The following is an 18,355-nucleotide window of genomic DNA, read 5'->3' as shown; positions in this document are numbered from 1 at the left end:
TCAAGAATCAACCGAGAACCACCACCATTGGAAGCTGGTGTCACTGTCCACAGTCAAGCGTGTTTTGCATCGCCATGGACTGAGAGGCTACCATGCAAGAAAGAAAACCCTTGCTTCAGAAGCCACACCTTAAGGCTTGTCTAAAGTTTGCTGCTGAACACATGGACAAAGATAAGACCTAGAGAAAAGTTCTGTGGTTGTATAAAACAAAAAATTTGTTGTTCGGCCACAATACCCAGTAATAAGTTTGAAAGAGAAAAGGTGAGGCCTTTAACCCCAGGAACACCATAACTACCGTCAAGCATGGTGGTGGTAGTATTATGCTATGGGCCTGTTTTGCTGCCAATGGAGCTGGTGCTTTACAGAGAGTAAATGGGACAATGAAAAAGGAGGATCGCCTCCAAATTCTTCAGGACAAACTAAAATCAAACCTAAAAGTTCGGAGGTTGGGTCTTGGGAGCAGTTGGGTGGTCCAACAGGACAATGACCCCAAACACACGTTAAAAGTGGTAAAGGAATGGCTAAATCGGGTTAGAATTAAGGTTTTAGAATGGCCTTCCCAAAGTCCTGACTTAAACCCCATTGAGAACATGTGGACCCTGTCAGAAAACCAACACATTTAGCTGAACTGCACCAACTTTGTCAAGACGAGTGGTCAAATATTCAAGCAGAAGCTTGTGGATGGCTACCAAAAGCGCCTTATTGCAGTTAAACTTGCCAAGGGACATGTAACCAAATATTAACATTGCTGTATGTATACTTTTGACCCAGCAGATTTGGTCACATTTTCAATAGACCCATAATAAATTCATAATATTGAATGTTCTATCATAGAGTTTGGCAAAATTTCTACAAAACAGGTTCTACTAGAGAGTATGTCAGAAGTTATACTATAGAATTTTTCAATGGTTGCATATGTGTTATCATAGGTTCAGTCATATGTTCTCTCATATGCTCGATTATAGGGGCTAGCATAGGTTATATCATAGGTTCTGTCATGGGTTCCCTCATACATTGTAGCATAGGTTCTGTCAAATGTTTTATGGTGGGTGCTTTCATATGTTCTGGCCTGGGTTCTAGAATAGGTGTTATCATTTTTTTTTTCATATATTCTGTCATTGGTTCTGCCAGGTTCTTGAACAGTATAATAAAACCTAATGTATTAGCATCAATACTAGCGTAGGTTCTATTATATCTTATAGTATATGTCCCCTCATAGGTTCTATCATATGTTCTGTCATAAATTATAATCATAGAGTCTAGCATAGGCTCTATCATAGTTTGTAGCTTAGGTCTATGATAGGTTGTAGCATATGTTTTATGATAGGTTCTAGAGTAGGATCCTATGATATATTTTAGCATAGGTTTCATGAAAGGCTCTGGCATAGGTTATATGATAGATTTTAGTCAAGGTTCTACTGCTGATGAAAAAGGTTCCAAAAGAGTGTTCATCAGAGGTTTATTGTAGGGTACATTGAATGTTCTAAACAAGGTTTTACTTGTTATCCCATCAAAAGTTCAGAGTGGCAGTTGGTCTACAGATGTCATAAGTTATATCGTAGATTCTAGCATAGGCTGTAGCATGGGTTCTGTCATAGGTTGTAGCTTAGGTCTATCATAGGTTAAAGCAAAGGTCTATAATAGGTTGTAGCATAGATTTTATGATTGGTTCTAGCGTAGGTTATATGATAGATTTTTGCATAGGTTATATGATAGATTTTAGCATAGGTTTCATGATAGGTTCTGGTGTAGGTTATATGATAGATTTTAGTATAGGTTCTACTGCTGATGAAAAAGGTCCCAAAAGAGTGTTCATCAGAGGTTTATTGTAGGGTACATTGGATGTTCTAAACAAGGTTTTACTTGTTATCCCATTAGAAGTTCAGAGAGGCAGTTGATCTACAGATGTCATAAGTTATATCGTAGATTCTAGCATAGGCTGTAGCATAGGTTCTGTCATAGGTTGTAGCTTAGGTCTATCATAGGTTGTAGCAAACGTCTATCATAGGTTGTAGAATAGATTTTATGATTGGTTCTAGCGTAGGTTGTATGATAGATTTTAGCATAGGTTTCATGATAGGCTCTGGCATAGGTTATATGATAGATTTTAGTCAAGGTTCTACTGCTGATGAAAAAGGTTCCAAAGGAGTGTTCATCAGAGGTTTATTGTAGGGTACATTGGATGTTCCAAACAAGGTTTTACTTGTTATCCCATCAGAAGTTCAGAGTGGCAATTGGTCTACGGATATCATAAGTTATATCGTAGATTCTAGCATAGGCTGTAGCATAGGTTCTGTCATAGGTTGTAGCTTAGGTCTATCATAGGTTAAAGCAAAGGTCTATAATAGGTTGTAGCATAGATTTTATGATTGGTTCTAGCGTAGGTTGTATGATAGATTTTAGCATAGGTTTCATGATAGGCTCTGGCATAGGTTATATGATGGATTTTAGTCAAGGTTCTACTGCTGATGAAAAAGGTTCCAAAAGAGTGTTCATCAGAGGTTTATTGTAGGGTACATTGAATGTTCTAAACTAGGTTTTACTTGTTATCCCATCAAAAGTTCAGAGTGGCAGTTGGTCTACAGATGTCATAAGTTATATCGTAGATTCTAGCATAGGCTGTAGCATGGGTTCTGTCATAGGTTGTAGCTTAGGTCTATCATAGGTTAAAGCAAAGGTCTATAATAGGTTGTAGCATAGATTTTATGATTGGTTCTAGCGTAGGTTGTATGATAGATTTTAGCATAGGTTTCATGATAGGCTCTGGCATAGGTTATATGATAGATTTTAGTCAAGGTTCTACTGCTGATGAAAAAGGTTCCAAAGGAGTGTTCATCAGAGGTTTATTGTAGGGTACATTGGATGTTCCAAACAAGGTTTTACTTGTTATCCCATCAGAAGTTCAGAGTGGCGATTGGTCTACAGATATCATAAGTCATATCGTAGATTCTTGCATAGGCTGTAGCATGGGTTCTGTCATAGGTTGTAGCTTAGGTCCATCATAGGTTAAAGCAAAGGTCTATAATTGGTTGTAGCATAGATTTTATGATTGGTTCTAGCGTAGGTTATATGATAGATTTTTGCATAGGTTATATGATAGATTTTAGCATAGGTTTCATGATAGGCTCTGGTGTAGGTTATATGATAGATTTTAGTATAGGTTCTACTGCTGATGAAAAAGGTTCCAAAAGAGTGTTCATCAGAGGTTTATTGTAGGGTACATTGGATGTTCTAAACAAGGTTTTACTTGTTATCCCATTAGAAGTTCAGAGAGGCAGTTGATCTACAGATGTCATAAGTTATATCGTAGATTCTAGCATAGGCTGTAGCATAGGTTCTGTCATAGGTTGTAGCTTAGGTCTATCATAGGTTGTAGAATAGATTTTATGATTGGTTCTAGCGTAGGTTGTATGATAGATTTTAGCATAGGTTTCATGATAGGCTCTGGCATAGGTTATATGATAGATTTTAGTCAAGGTTCTACTGCTGATGAAAAAGGTTCCAAAGGAGTGTTCATCAGAGGTTTATTGTAGGGTACATTGGATGTTCCAAACAAGGTTTTACTTGTTATCCCATCAGAAGTTCAGAGTGGCAATTGGTCTACGGATATCATAAGTTATATCGTAGATTCTAGCATAGGCTGTAGCATAGGTTCTGTCATAGGTTGTAGCTTAGGTCTATCATAGGTTGTAGCAAAGGTCTATAATAGGTTGTAGCATAGATTTTATGATTGGTTCTAGCGTAGGTTGTATGATAGATTTTAGCATAGGTTTCATGATAGGCTCTGGCATAGGTTATATGATAGATTTTAGTCAAGGTTCTACTGCTGATGTAAAAGGTTCCAAAGGAGTGTTCATCAGAGGTTTATTGTAGGGTACATTGGATGTTCTAAACAAGGTTTTACTTGTTATCCCATCAGAAGTTCAGAGTGGCGATTGGTCTACAGATATCATAAGTTATATCGTAGATTCTAGCATAGGCTGTAGCATAGGTTCTGTCATAGGTTGTAGCTTAGGTCTATCATAGGTTGTAGCAAAGGTCTATAATAGGTTGTAGCATAGATTTTATGATTGGTTCTAGCGTAGGTTGTATGATAGATTTTAGCATAGGTTTCATGATAGGCTCTGGCATAGGTTATATGATAGATTTTAGTCAAGGTTCTACTGCTGATGAAAAAGGTTCCAAAAGAGTGTTCATCAGAGGTTGATTGTAGGGTCAGTTGGATGTTCTAAACAAGATTTTACTAACCCAGTTTCCATATGAGTTGGGAAATTGTGTTCGATGTAAATATAAACGGAATACAATGATTTGCAAATCATTTTCAACCCATATTCAGTTGAATATGCTACAAAGACAACATATTTGATGTTCAAACTGATAAACAGTTTTTTTTTGTGCAAATAATCATTAACTTTACAATTTGATGCCAGCAACACATGACAAAGAAGTTGGGAAAGGTGGCAATAAATACTGATAAAGTTGAGGAATGCTCATCAAACACTTATTTGGAACATCCCACAGATGTGCAGGCTAATTGGGAACAGGTGGGTGCCATGATTGGGGATAAAAACAGCTTCCCAGAAAATGCTCAGTCTTTCACAAGAAAGGATGGGGCGAGGTACACCCCTTTGTCCAGAACTGCGTGAGCAAATAGTCAAACAGTTTAAGAACAACGTTTCTCAAAGTACAATTGCAAGAAATGTAGTTATTTCAACATCTACGGTCCATAATATCATCAAAAGGTTCAGAGAATCTGGAGAAATCACTCCACGTAAGCGGCATGGCCGGAAACCAACATTGAATGCCCGTGACCTTCGATCCCTCAGACGGCACTGTATCAAAAACCGACATCAATCTCTAAAGGATATCACCACGTGGGCTCAGGAACACTTCAGAAACCCACTGTCACTAAATACAGTTCGTCGCTCGATCTGTAAGTGCAAGTTAAAGCTCTATTAGCAAAGCGAAAGCCATTTAGCAACAACATCCAGAAACGCCGCCAGCTTCTCTGGGCACGACATCATCTAAGATGGACTGATGCATAGTGGAAAATTGTTCTGTGGTCTGAGAAGTCCACATTTCAAGTTTTCTTGGGAAATATTCGACATCGTGTCATCCGGACCAAAGGGGAAGCAAACCATCCAGACTGTTACTGAAGCAAAGTTCAAAAGCCAGCACCTGTGATGGTATGGGGGTGTATTAGTACCCAAGGCATGGGTAACTTACAAATCATTGAAGGCACCATTAATGCTGAAAGGCACATTCAGGTTTTGGAACAACATATGCTGCCATCTAAGTGTCGTCTTTTTCATGGACGCCCCTGCTTATTTTAGCAAGACAATGCCAAGCCACATTCAGCACGTTTTACAACAGCGTGGTTTCGTAAAAAAAGGGTGCGGGTACTTTCCAGGCCCGCCTCCAGTCCAAACTTGTCTCCCATCGAAAATGTGTGGCACATTATGAAGCGTAAAATACGACAGCGGAGAACCCGGACTGTTGAACGACTGAAGCTCTACATAAAACAAGAATGGGAAAGAATTCCACTTTCAAAGCTTCAACAATTAGTTTCCTCAGTTCCCAAACGTTTATTGAGTGTTGTTAAAAGAAAAGGCGATGTAACACAGTGGTGAACATGCCCTTTCCCAACTACTTTGGCACATGTTGCAGCCATGAAATTCGAAGTTAATTATTAATCGCAAAAAAAAAAAAAGTTTATGAGTTTGAACTTCAAATATCTTGTCTTTGTAGTGCATTCAACTGAATATGGGTTGAAAAGGATTTGCAAATCATTGTATTTCGTTTATATTTACATCTAACACAATTTCCCAACTCATATGGAAACGGGGTTTGTAGTTGTGGTTCCATCAGAACTTCAGAGTTTTTGATTGGTCTACATATCATAGATTCTAGCATAGGCTGTAGCATAGGTTCTATCATAGATTGTAGTATGTGTTCTACTGCTGATGAAAAAGGTTTATTGTAGGGTCAGTTGGATGTGCTGAACAAGGTTTTAGTTGTGGTTCCATCAGTACTTTAGAGTCTACAGCAGGGGTCACCAACCTTTTTGAAACCAAGAGCTACTTCTTGGGTACTGATTAATGCGAAGGGCTACCAGTTTGATACACACTTAAATAAATTGCCTGAAATAGCCAATATGCTCAATTTACCTTAAACTCTATGTTATTATTACAGGGTTTCCCACACATTCATGTATTTGGGGCGGCCCGCCACAAAATAATTATGACCGCCACAAATAAAATTTAAAAAAAAATTGCCCCAATTTTTATTTTTATTTTTTTCCGGCTTTTGACTCGCTTGACCGCTCATATAAGCAATGGGACTCTGTCTGTGAATGAAGCTTGTAGTTACATATTATATAAATATGTAAATATTATATAAATATGTATATAAATATGGATATAAAGTGTTGTAATTATATTCCAACTCTGCGTTCTTCTTGGTTGCCGCCGCTGTCCACCCCCCACAAATCGCCCCCAGTGGGCAGGGAGAATTCACATACAGTGGGACGCCAGTGACAATGCTGACTATGAGAAACCTTGGAGAGGACCTCAGATGTGGGCAAACCCCCCCCCCCCCCCCCCCCCCCCAGCTACCAAATAGATGCCTGACCTGTGGGAAACACTGTATTAATAATTCATGATATTTATTTTTGTGTAAACACTGATCATCTTAATGATTTCTCACAAAAACTATATATTTTGGAAGACATGTTTTAAATAGGTTAAAATCCAATCTGCACTTTGTTAGAATATATAGCAAATTGGACCAAGCTATATTCCTAACAAAGACAAATCATTATTTCTTCTAGATTTTCCAGAACAAAAATGTTAAAAAAATTCAAAAAAATTTGAAATAAGATTTACATTTGATTCTACAGATTTTTCTAGATTTGCCAGAATAATGTTTTTGAATTTTGATCATAATAAGTTTGAAGAAATATTTCACAAATATTCTTCGTCGAAAAAAACAGAAGCTAAAATGAAGAATTAAATCAAAATATATTTATTATTCTTTACAATAAAAAAAAAAAAATTACTTGAACATTGATTTAAATTGCCAGGAAAGAAGAAGAAGGAATTTAAAAGGTAAAAAGTTATGTGTTTAAAAATCCTAAAATCATTTTTAAGGTCGTATTTTTTCTCTAAAATTGTCTTTCTAAAAGTTATAAGAAGCAAAGTAAAAAAATAAATGAAATTATTTAAACAAGTGAAGATCAAGTCTTTTAAGTATTTTCTTGGATTTTCAAATTCTATTTGAGTTGTGTCTCTCTTAGAATTAAAAATGTCGAGCAAAACGAGACCAGCTTGCAAGTAAATAAATAAAATTTAAAAAATAGAGGCAGTTCACTGGTAAGTGCTGCTTTTTGAGCTATTTTTAGAACAGGCCAGCGGGTGACTCATCTGGTCCTTCCGGGCTACCTGGTGACCGCGGGCACCATGTTGGTGACCCCTGTTCTACATGCTGTTGTTGTTGGTTCTTTCAGCTGTTGTGTGTGCTAGTTTTCCATGATTCCTATTGTGCAAGAGTTCTGTTGGTGCCATCTGCGGTTCTGCAGTTCTCACACCGACGTGATCGTTTCACCCGGAATCAGAACATCATGACGTAGTGGGTAGAACGGCCGTGCCAGAAACCTGAGGGTTGCAGGTTCGCTCCCCGCCTATTGACATCCAAATCGCTGCCGTTGTGTCCTTGGGCAGGACACTTCCCTACTGGTGAATGAATGATTGGTGGTGGTTGGCAGCCACGCTTCCGTCAGTCTACCCCAGGGCAGCTGTGGCTACAGATGTAGCTTACCACCACCAGGTGTGAATGAATGATGGGTTCCCACTTCTCTGTGAGCGCTTTGAGTATATAACAATAGAAAAGTGGAGTGCCATCTCCGGGTTGGGGAGGAGACCCTGCCCCAAGTGGAGGAGTTCAAGTACCTAGGAGTCTTGTTCACGAGTGGGGGAAGAGTGGATGGTGAGATCGACAGGCGGATCGGTGCGGCGTCTTCAGTAATGCGGACGTTGTATCGATCGGTTGTGGTGAAGAAGGAGCTGAGCCGGAAGGCAAAGCTCTCAATTTACCGGTCGATCTACGTTCCCATTTTCACCTATGGTCATGAGCTTTGGGTCATGACCGAAAGGATAAGATCACGGGTACAAGCGGGGCTCTCCCTTAGAGATAGGGTGAGAAGCTTTGCCATCCGGGAGGAACTCAAAGTAAAGCCGCTGCTCCTCCACATGGAGAAGAGCCAGATGAGGTGGTTCGGACATCTGGTCAGGATGCCACCCGAACGCCTCTCTAGGGAGGTGTTTAGGGCACGTCCAACCGGTAGGAGGCCACGGGGAAAACCCAGGACACGTTGGGAAGACTCGGGAAGAGCTGCTTAGGCTGCTGCCCCCGCGACCCGACCTCAGATAAGCGGATGGATGGATGGATAATAGAAAAGCGCGATATAAATCTAATCCATTATTATTATCATATTATTATGCGTTCAAAGGACTCCGGCTTATTAGTGATTCCCAAAGCCCAAAAAAAGTCTGCGGGCTATAGAGCGTTTTCCGTTCGGGCTCCAGTACTCTGGAATGCCCTCCCGGTAACAGTTCGAGATGCCACCTCAGTAGAAGCATTTAAGTCTCACCTTAAAACTCATTTGTATACTCTAGCCTTTAAATAAACTCCCTTTTTAGACCAGTTGATCTGCCGTTTCTTTTCTTTTTCTTCTATGTCCCACTCTCCCTTGTGGAGGGGGTCCGGTCCGATCCGGTGGCCATGTACTACTTGCCTGTGTATCGGCTGGGGACATCTCTGCGCTGCTGATCCGCCTCCGCTTGGGATGGTTTCCTGCTGGCCCCGCTATGAACGGGACTCTCGCTGCTGTGTTGGATCCGCTTTGGACTGGACTCTCGCGACTGTGTTGGGTCCATTATGGATTGAACTTTCACAGTATCATGTTAGACCCGCTCGACATCCATTGCTTTCCTCCTCTCCAAGGTTCTCATAGTCATCACCGATGTCCCACTGGGTGTGAGTTTTCCTTGCCCTTATGTGGGCCTACCGAGGATGTCGTAGTGGTTTGTGCAGCCCTTTGAGACACTAGTGATTTAGGGCTATATAAGTAAACATTGATTGATTGATTGATCATCTGCTGACCTCCACTTCCTGATGCTGAGGAAGCCGCATCCGTGGGCGCAGGCAAGAAGTGGAGCGTTGGAGGCGGGGTGAAAAGCTCCATGTTGACTGGCGACCAACGGACGCCGTAGGAGGCGGCGCGGCCGCACGTGTTCCGGACTCCGGCGCTCGCACATCGCGCCTTTAAGTGGTGCCGATGCATCAACGTCAGCGCTCGCTCGTTGTTGCTCTTGGCGTCGGCGCCGGCGATGGTGTTTCAGTCTGGAGCATTGTGGGAAGTCTCCGAGGGAGGAAGCGCGGAGGTGTGAAGTTAAGTTGACGGTGAGCCGCAGACTTTTAGAAGACAAAGTGGGGCTGCCCCCCCTGCCCCCCCCCCCTTCCTCCTCCTCATCTTCCTCATTATCATGGTTCTCCTCTCCTGCTGACTCAGGAGGAGGAGGAGGAGGAGGAAGAGGGATGCAGGGAGCACACACCTTACCTCCCTCCCTTCCCAGGCTGTCTTGCTGCTGTGTCTTCTCTTCACTCCACAGCAGCGCTCCGCGACACATAACACAGCTCCGCTGTCACACACACACACACACACACACTGAGCGGCATCCCTTACACAAAGCGAGAAGCCCTTGGACTGCAACGGGGGAGGTGAGTGGGAACACATTTCCGAGCCGAGCGTGTGTTTTTTTTGTGTGCAAAGAAGGCCATCTTCACTCCGGCGGCGGAGACAGGAAGTGCGCGGGGGACATGTGACAGGGCGGGACCAGACCAAGTGGAACTCTTTTGACGGGCCCAGGCTGTCCCGGTTTGTTCTGGGGTTTCCCCGCTTGGTGGGACCATGACCGGCACACTCCCTATGACTTGTTGTGCTCCACGGGATCAGTCTAGAGCCTGGATTATGTTCCCGGGTGGTACAGCTGTGTGACCAAGCCTCGGTAGAATTTTACATTCTAACACCTTAAGAGACTCTTTTGTCCTGTCCTATCTAGTCTTTTTTTCTAGGTCATGCTCAAACTGAATAGGGCCAGACCTTCTAGAAGACTAGTTATAGGATGTATGGTCCTATTAAGTCCCGTCATCAGCTCATGCTCCAAGACTACATAGGATAAGACTTGTAAGGACTACTGTATGGCTGTCCTATCTGGTCTTTTAGAATGTCTGGTCCCATATAGTGTTTTTAGTAGTTCATGTTCAAACACTAGATAGAGCCAGACCTGTAAGAAGACTAGTTATAGGATGCATGGTCCTATTAAGTCCCGTCATCAGCTCATGCTCCAAGACTAGATAGGATAAGACTTTTAAGGACTACAGTATGGCTGTCCTATCTGGTCTTTTAGAATGTCTGGTCCCATATAGTCTTTTTAGCAGTTCATGTTCAAACACTAGATAGAGCCAGACCTGCTAGAAGACTTGTTCTAGGATGTATGGTCCTATTAAGTCCCGTCATCAGCTCATGCTCCAAGACTACATAGGATAAGACTTGTAAGGACTACTGTATGGCTGTCCTATCTAGTCTTTTAGAATGTCTTGTCCCACATAGTCTTTTTAGTAGTTCATGTTCAAACACTAGAGCGGGCCAGATGTTCTAAAAGACTAGATATAGAATGTCTGGTCTTATCTGGTCCCGCTATCAGCTCCTGCTCCAAGACTGGATAGGACTGGACATTAAAGGAGTACTGTAAAGCAGTCCTGTCTAGATTTTTTGAATGTCTGGTCCCATATAGTATTTTTACTAGTTTATGTTCAAACACTAGATAGGCCTAGATCTTCCAGAGGACTTGTTATAGGATGTATGGTCCTATTAAGTCCCATCATCAGCTCATGCTCCAAGACTACATAGGATAAGACTTTTAAGGACTACAGTATGGCTGTCCTATCTGGTCTTTTAGAATGTCTGGTCCCGTATAGTCTTTTTAGTAGTTCATGTTCAAACACTAGATAGAGCCAGACCTGTAAGAAGACTTGTTATAGGATGTATGGTCCTATTAAGTCCCGTCATCAGCTCATGCTCCAAGACTACATAGGATAAGACTTTTAAGGACTACAGTATGGCTGTCCTATCTGGTCTTTTAGAATGTCGGGTCCCGTATAGTCTTTTTAGTAGTTCATGTTCAAACACTAGATGGAGCCAGACCTGCTAGAAGACTAGTTATAGGATGTATGGTCCTATTAAGTCCCGTCATCAGCTCATGCTCCAAGACTACATAGGATAAGACTTTTAAGGACTACAGTATGGCTGTCCTATCTGGTCTTTTAGAATGTCTGGTCCCATATAGTCTTTTTAGTAGTTCATGTTCAAACACTAGATAGAGCCAGACCTGCTAGAAGACTTGTTATAGGATGTATGGTCCTATTAAGTCCCGTCATCAGCTCATGCTCCAAGACTACATAGGATAAGACTTTTAAGGACTGCTGTATGGCTGTCCTATCTGGTCTTTTAGAATGTCTGGCCCCATATAGTCTTTTTAGTAGTTCATGTTCAAACACTAGAGAGGGCCAGATGTTCTAAAAGACTAGGTATAAAATGTCTGGTCCTATCTGATCCCGTTATCAGCTCCTGCTCCAAGACTGGATAGGACTGGACATTAAAGGAGTACTGCAAAGCTGTCCTATCTAAATTTTTAGAATGTCTGGTCCCATATAGTCTTTTTACTAGTTCATGTTCAAACACTAGATTGGCCCAGACCTTCTAGAAGACTTGTTATAGGATGTATGGTCCTATTAAGTCCCGTCATCAGCTCATGCTCCAAGACTGCATAAGATAAGACATGTAAGGACTACAGTATGGATGTCCTATCTAGTCTTTTAGAATGTCTGGTCCCATATAGTCTTTTTAGTAGTTCATGTTCAAACACTAGATAGAGCCAGACCTGTAAGAAGACTAGTTATAGGATGTATGGTCCTATTAAGTCCTGTCATCAGCTCATGCTCCAAGACTACATAGGATAAGACTTGTAAGGACTACTGTATGGCTGTCCTATCTAGTCTTTTAGAATGACTGGTCCCGTATAGTCTTTTTAGTAGTTCATGTTCAAACACTAGATAGAGCCAGACCTGTAAGAAGACTTGTTATAGTATGTATGGTCCTATTAAGTCCAGTCATCAGCTCATGCTCCAAGACTACATAAGATAAGACATGTAAGGACTACTGTATGGCTGTTTTATCTAGTCTTTTAGAATGTCTTGTCCCGTATAGTCTTTTTAGTAGTTCATGTTCAAACACTAGATAGAGCCAGACCTGTAAGAAGACTAGTTATAGGATGTATGGTCCTATTAAGTCCCGTCATCAGCTCATGCTCCAAGACTACATAGGATAAGACTTTTAAGGACTACAGTATGGCTGTCCTATCTGGTCTTTTAGAATGTCTGGTCCCGTATAGTCTTTTTAGTAGTTCATGTTCAAACACTAGATAGAGCCAGACCTGCTAGAAGACTAGTTATAGGATGTATGGTCCTATCAAGTCCTGTCATCAGCTCATGCTCCAAGACTACATAGGATAAGACTTTTAAGGACTACAGTATGGCTGTCCTATCTGGTCTTTTAGAATGTCTGGTCCCATATAGTCTTTTTAGTAGTTCATGTTCAAACACTAGATGGAGCCAGACCTGCTAGAAGACTTGTTATAGGATGTATGGTCCTATTAAGTCCCGTCATCAGCTCATGCTCCAAGACTAGATAGGATAAGACTTTTAAGGACTACAGTATGGCTGTCCTATCTGGTCTTTTAGAATGTCTGGTCCCATATAGTCTTTTTAGTAGTTCATGTTCAAACACTAGATAGGGCCAGACCTTCTAGAAGACTTGTTATAGGATGTATGGTCCTATCAAGTCCCGTCATCAGCTCATGCTCCAAGACTACATAGGATAAGACTTTTAAGGACTACAGTATGGCTGTCCTATCTGGTCTTTTAGAATGTCTGGTCCCATATAGTCTTTTTAGTAGTTCATGTTCAAACACTAGATTGAGCCAGACCTGTAAGAAGACTAGTTATAGGATGTATGGTCCTATTAAGTCCCGTCATCAGCTCATGCTCCAAGACTAGATAGGACAAGACATGTAAAGACTACTGTATAGCTGTCCTATCTGGTCTTTTAGAATGTCTGGTCCCGTATAGTCTTTTTAGTAGTTCATGTTCAAACACTAGATAGAGCCAGACCTGCTAGAAGACTAGTTATAGGATGTATGGTCCTATCAAGTCCCGTCATCAGCTCATGCTCCAAGACTACATAGGATAAGACTTGTAAGGACTACTGTATGGCTGTCCTATCTAGTCTTTTAGAATGTCTTGTCCCATATACTCTTTTTAATAGGTCATGCTCAAACACTAGATAGGGCCAGACCTTCTAGAAGACTAGTTATAGTATGTACGGTCCTATTAAGTCCCGTCATCAGCTCATGCTCCAAGACTACATAGGATAAGACTTTTAAGGACTACAGTATGGCTGTCCTATCTGGTCTTTTAGAATGTCTGGTCCCATATAGTCTTTTTAGTAGTTCATGTTCAAACACTAGATAGAGCCAGACCTGCTAGAAGACTTGTTATAGGATGTATGGTCCTATTAAGTCCCGTCATCAGCTCATGCTCCAAGACTACATAGGATAAGACTTTTAAGGACTACAGTATGGCTGTCCTATCTGGTCTTTTAGAATGTCTGGTCCTATATAGTCTTTTTAGTAGTTCATGTTCAAACACTAGATAGAGCCAGACCTTCTAGAAGACTTGTTATAGGATGTATGGTCCTATCAAGTCCCGTCATCAGCTCATGCTCCAAGACTACATAGGATAAGACTTGTAAGGACTACTGTATGGCTGTCCTATCTGGTCTTTTAGAATGTCTGGTCCCATATAGTATTTTTAGTAGTTCATGTTCAAACACTAGATAGAGCCAGACCTTCTAGAAGACTAGTTATAGTATGTATGGTCCTATTAAGTCCCGTCATCAGCTCATGCTCCAAGACTACATAAGATAAGACATGTAAGGACTACTGTATGGCTGTCTTATCTAGTCTTTTAGAATGTCTGGTCCCGTATAGTCTTTTTAGTAGTTCATGTTCAAACACTAGATAGAGCCAGACCTCATAGAAGACTAGTCATAGGATTTATGGTCCTATTAAGTCTCATCATCAGCTCATGCTCCAAGACTAGATAGGACAAGGCATGTAAGGACTACTTTAAGGCTGTCCTATCTATCCATCCATCCATCCATCCATTTTCTACCGCTTGTCCCTTCTAGTCTTTTAGAATGTCTGGTCCCATATACTCTTTTTAATAGTTCATGCTCAAACACTAGATAGGACCAGACCTTCTAGAAGATTTGTTATAGTATGTATGGTCCTATTAAGTCCCGTCATCAGCTCATGCTCCAAGACTACATAGGACAAGACATGTAGGTACTACTGTATGGCTGTCCTATCTAGTCTTTTAGAATGTCTGGTCCCATATAGTCTTTTTAGTAGTTCATGTTCAAACACTAGATAGAGCCAGACCTGCTAGAAGACTAGTTATAGGATGTACGGTCCTATTAAGTCCCGTCATCAGCTCATGCTCCAAAACTACATAGGATAAGACTTTTAAGGACTACAGTATGGCTGTCCTATCTGGTCTTTTAGAATGTCTGGTCCCATATAGTCTTTTTAGTAGTTTATGTTCAAACACTAGATAGAGCCAGACCTTCTAGAAGACTTGTTATAGGATGTATGGTCCTATTAAGTCCCGTCATCAGCTCATGCTCCAAGACTACATAGGATAAGACTTGTAAGGACTACTGTATGGCTGTCCTATCTGGTCTTTTAGAATGTCTTGTCCCATATAGTCTTTTTAATAGTTCATGCTCAAACACTAGATAGGGCCAGACCTTCTAGAAGACTAGTTATAGGATGTATGGTCCTATCAAGTCCTGTCATCAGCTCATGCTCCAAGATTAGATAGGACAAAACGTGTAAGGACTACTTTAAGGCTGTCCTATCTAGTCTTTTAGAATGTCTGGTCCCATATAGTCTTTTAGTAATTCATGCTCAAACACTAGATAGAGCCAGACCTCATAGAAGACTAGTCATAGGATTTATGGTCCTATTAAGTCTCATCATCAGCTCATGCTCCAAGACTAGATAGGACCAGGCATGTAAGGACTACTTTAAGGCTGTCCTATCTATCCATCCATCCATCCATCCATTTTCTACCGCTTGTCCCTTCTAGTCTTTTAGAATGTCTGGTCCCATATACTCTTTTTAATAGTTCATGCTCAAACACTAGATAGGACCAGACCTTCTAGAAGATTTGTTATAGTATGTATGGTCCTATTAAGTCCCGTCATCAGCTCATGCTCCAAGACTACATAGGACAAGACATGTAGGTACTACTGTATGGCTGTCCTATCTAGTCTTTTAGAATGTCTGGTCCCGTATAGTCTTTTTAGTAGTTCATGTTCAAACACTAGATAGAGCCAGACCTGCTAGAAGACTAGTTATAGGATGTATGGTCCTATCAAGTCCCGTCATCAGCTCATGCTCCAAGACTAGATAGGACAAGACATGTAAAGACTACTGTATAGCTGTCCTATCTGGTCTTTTAGAATGTCTGGTCCCATATAGTGTTTTTAGTAGTTCATGTTCAAACACTAGATAGAGCCAGACCTGTAAGAAGACTAGTTATAGTATGTATGGTCCTATTAAGTCCCGTCATCAGCTCATGCTCCAAGACTACATAGGATAAGACTTGTAAAGACTACTGTATGGCTGTCCTGTCTAGATTTTTAGAATGTCTGGTCCCATATAGTCTTTTTAATAGTTCATGTTCAAACACTAGATCCAGACCTGCTAGAAGACTAGTTATAGGATGTATGGTCCTATTAAGTCCTGTCATCAGCTCATGTTCCAAGACTAGATAGGACAAGACATGTAAAGACTACTGTATAGCTGTCCTATCTGGTCTTTTAGAATGTCTGGTCCCATATAGTGTTTTTTAGTAGTTCATGTTCAAACACTAGATAGGACCAGACCTTCTAGAAGACTTGTTATAGGATGTATGGTCCTATTAAGTCCCGTCATCAGCTCATGCTCCAAGACTAGATAGGACAAGACATGTAGGTACTACTGTATGGATGTCCTATCTAGTCTTTTAGAATGTCTGGTCCCATATAGTCTTTTTACAAGTTCATGCTCAAACACTGAATAGGGCCAGACCTTATAGAAGACTAGTTATAGGATGTATGGTCCTATCAAGTCCTGTCATCAGCTCATGCTCCAAGATTAGATAGGACAAGGCATGTAAGGACTACTTTAAGGCTGTCCTATCTATCCATCCATCCATCCATCCATTTTCTACCGCTTGTCCCTTCTAGTCTTTTAGAATGTCTGGTCCCATATACTCTTTTTAATAGTTCATGCTCAAACACTAGATAGGACCAGACCTTCTAGAAGATTTGTTATAGTATGTATGGTCCTATTAAGTCCCGTCATCAGCTCATGCTCCAAGACTACATAGGACAAGACATGTAGGTACTACTGTATGGCTGTCCTATCTAGTCTTTTAGAATGTCTGGTCCCATATAGTCTTTTTAGTAGTTCATGTTCAAACACTAGATAGAGCCAGACCTGCTAGAAGACTTGTTATAGGATGTACGGTCCTATTAAGTCCTGTCATCAGCTCATGCTCCAAGACTACATAGGATAAGACTTGTAAGGACTACTGTATGGCTGTCCTATCTAGTCTTTTAGAATGTCCGGTCCCGTATAGTCTTTTTAGTAGTTCATGTTCAAACACTAGATAGAGCCAGACCTGCTAGAAGACTTGTTATAGGATGTACGGTCCTATTAAGTCCTGTCATCAGCTCATGCTCCAAGACTACATAGGATAAGACTTTTAAGGACTACAGTATGGCTGTCCTATCTGGTCTTTTAGAATGTCTGGTCCCGTATAGTCTTTTTAGTAGTTCATGTTCAAACACTAGATAGAGCCAGACCTGCTAGAAGACTTGTTATAGGATGTATGGTCCTATTAAGTCCCGTCATCAGCTCATGCTCCAAGACTACATAGGATAAGACTTGTAAGGACTACTGTATGGCTGTCCTATCTAGTCTTTTAGAATGTCTTGTCCCATATACTCTTTTTAATAGTTCATGCTCAAACACTAGATAGGGCCAGACCTTCTAGAAGACTAGTTATAGTATGTATGGTCCTATTAAGTCCCGTCATCAGCTCATGCTCCAAGACTACATAGGATAAGACTTGTAAAGACTACTGTATGGCTGTCCTGTCTAGATTTTTAGAATGTCTGGTCCCATATAGTCTTTTTAATAGTTCATGTTCAAACACTAGATCCAGACCTGCTAGAAGACTAGTTATAGGATGTATGGTCCTATTAAGTCCCGTCATCAGCTCATGCTCCAAGACTACATAGGATAAGACTTGTAAGGACTACTGTATGGCTGTCCTATCTAGTCTTTGAGAATGTCTGGTCCCATATAGTCTTTTTAATAGTTCATGTTCAAACACTAGAGCGGGCCAGATGTTCTAAAAGACTAGATATAGAATGTTTGGTCCTATCTAGTCCCGTTATCAGCTCCTGCACCAAGACTACATAGGACTGGATATTAAAGGAGTACTGTACGGCTGTCCTATCTAGATTTTTAGAATGTCCGGTCCCATATAGTCTTTTTAATAGTTCATGCTCAAACACTAGATAGGGCCAGACCTTCTAGAAGACTTGTTATAGAATGTATGGTCCTATTAAGTCTTGTCATCAGCTCATGCTCCAAGACTAGATAGGACAAGACATGAAGGGATTACTTTTTTGAGGTTTCCTATCTAGTCTTTCAGACTGTCTGGTCCCATATAGTATGTTTAGTAGTTCATGCTCAAACACTAGCTAGGGCCAGACCTTCTAGAAGACTTGTTATAGGATGTATGGTCCTATCAAGTCCCGTCATCAGCTCATGCTCCACGACTACATAGGAGTAGACATTAAAGGAGTACTGTAGGGCTGTCCTATCTAGTCTTTTAGAAGGTCTGGTCCCATATACTCTTTTTAATAGTTCATGTTCAAACACTAGATAGGGTCAGACCTACTAGAAGACTTGTTATAGGATGTATGGTCCTATTAAGTCCCGTCATCAGCTCATGCTCCAAGACTACATAGAATAAGACTTGTAAGGACTACTGTATGGCTGTCCTATCTAGTCTTTTAGAATGTCTGGTCCCATATAGTCTTTTTACAAGTTCATGC

At 41.0% G+C, this 18,355-nt stretch overlaps 1 protein-coding gene across 3 annotated transcripts in view; it reads left to right on the top strand.

Moving 5' to 3' along the window:
* The window catches only part of adamtsl2 (ADAMTS-like 2), a 106,833-nt gene that overhangs the window by 43,650 nt on the left and 44,828 nt on the right, over window positions 1–18,355 (top strand). Inside the window, exon 1 of one of the 3 annotated variants that reach the window (XM_061896496.1) lies at window positions 9,649–9,777. The exons of the other annotated variants lie outside the window; for them this stretch is intronic. The gene's annotated coding sequence lies outside the window, so the exon portion shown is untranslated. Of the gene's footprint in view, window positions 1–9,648; window positions 9,778–18,355 lie in introns of those variants that run through there. 3 annotated transcript variants of the gene reach the window in all.

This window comes from Nerophis ophidion, linkage group LG01, assembly GCF_033978795.1.
Source record: "Nerophis ophidion isolate RoL-2023_Sa linkage group LG01, RoL_Noph_v1.0, whole genome shotgun sequence".
Lineage (NCBI taxonomy): Eukaryota > Metazoa > Chordata > Actinopteri > Syngnathiformes > Syngnathidae > Nerophis > Nerophis ophidion.
The sequence above is the reverse complement of the archived record's forward strand: the minus strand, read 5'-3'. Positions and strand labels throughout refer to the sequence as shown.